At 35.8% G+C, this 1,777-nt stretch overlaps 1 protein-coding gene across 2 annotated transcripts in view; it reads left to right on the top strand.

Moving 5' to 3' along the window:
* The window catches only part of LOC110026370 (serine carboxypeptidase-like 12), a 69,880-nt gene that overhangs the window by 31,593 nt on the left and 36,510 nt on the right, over positions 1 to 1,777 (top strand). The gene's annotated exons all lie outside the window — the stretch shown is intronic.

Below are 1,777 nucleotides of genomic sequence, written 5' to 3'. Positions count from 1 at the left end.
ATATATTAAAATTATTAATTAAAAAATAGAATAAATATATATTAATTTTTTCAAATTAAAATTTTAATGTAGATAATAAGATTTAAATTATGCCCCTACCCTTCACATCCTACGACGTGATTAAAACCTATCAAAATGATTGGTTGTTCGTGAACTGCTCTAGTTCGACTCGTTAAACAAACGAGTCGTACATAAATAAATTTTTTTAGCTCGATATATAAACGAGTTAGATATACAAGATATTTTTTAACGAGTCGAACAAGAGCAGAGCCTGGGCTTGCTCAAGCTCGACTCGTTTACACCCATATTTGAAAGGATTTGATAAAAATTAGTAAGACTCTCTTAGCTTAAGAATAATTCAGGAGGCAAAGAAGAATTCCACAAGCACTCTAAGAAGCCTAACATACTAACATTGTTATGTATAAGATCAATATTTGATGATTTGAAGAGCATAAAGTTAGGTGTTACAGCTGATTTACCGAGTGGATTTTGTGGGATCTACTTCCAAGTTTGGTTTGCACAATTATTTGCTAAGTTTCACACTTTGATTTTAATTAAAATAAGTAAAGCTTGATCCAATGTTTAAGAATACATCAATCATAGGCACAATATCAATACATATCCATTCATTGGCCTAGTTGAGAATTCAAATCAACACAAGTAAAATGAAGAAACCCTACCTTCCCAGGTTTAGGCAAATATTTGCTATCAAAGGGTAGGAACTATGCTAAAAAATCAAGTCTTAGTCATTCAATCCTAGCATATACTTTCAACCACTATAATATATATGAGGCGACGGTGCTGTGGCAACACGACACCGCAATTTTATCATTTTGGGTAAACTATATTTTGATAGCTTTTTCAAACAGCAGCAGATGAAATCTTTATTTTCCCACCACTTCCGACTAGGTGCGGTGACAATTTTCTAGTTGCGACATAATTTAAAAAAAAAATTGTAATTGCCACGATAATTTTTTTAGCAACAGATTATTATTTAGCAGCTTCACAACTGCTTTTTAATAAGATGCTGTTACCTCAAATAGAATCTTGGCTTCTTTGGTTATATGTGCTATGAGATGCTAGAATTTATTCTTATTTGTGCATATATGGACATAAAAGACTTCAGGAAATACCATGATAAGGGCTCTTTAAATTATGCATCAAAATTATAATTTTTCTAATTATTTGGCTCTGTTTGGGGCAGCTCTAGCTTATTGAATAATCTGCTGATAAACTGATTAAAAATAATTTGCTGATAAGCTAGGAGCGGTGGCTACTACAAATTTTTATTTTTTTGGAAAAGTCAGACCGTTGCCAATAAACTCCCACGGTGTGAAAATGCTGTTTTCTGCGTTTTTAAAACTCGTAAGCTGCTAAAACACAGTTTACCCAAACAGTTCAGATTCATTTTCAAAACAACACCGCACCAAATAAGTTGCCGCAAACGGTCCCTTGGTGAATAAGATCCTCTTTTTCTCTTATTACATGCTGCACTTTATAATTGTTGTAGATAACATAAAATCACAACAATACCAAAACGGGTGGTCAGCCAAATTGAGGTGTTTAATGGGTTCGTTAAGGGTTTTATCAGGTTAGGGTTTTAGATTGTCGTTGGACGCGACCTTCAACCTCCTCGCCTGTAGACGATGGGCAGAACCAGCGTCACCCGCATCCTCTCCTCCTTCCGCCGCGCGGCGAGTCAGAGAAGCAATGCCCCTTCTCCAGCCATCGCCCTATTTTTCATTGACGATGCAGCCTGCCGCGGCCGGCGGGGGGA

This window comes from Phalaenopsis equestris, unplaced genomic scaffold, assembly GCF_001263595.1.
Source record: "Phalaenopsis equestris unplaced genomic scaffold, ASM126359v1 Scaffold000369, whole genome shotgun sequence".
In the NCBI taxonomy this organism is placed as follows: Eukaryota; Viridiplantae; Streptophyta; class Magnoliopsida; order Asparagales; family Orchidaceae; genus Phalaenopsis; species Phalaenopsis equestris.
Note: the sequence above shows the minus strand (reverse complement) of the source record. Positions and strands in the feature narration are given on the sequence as shown.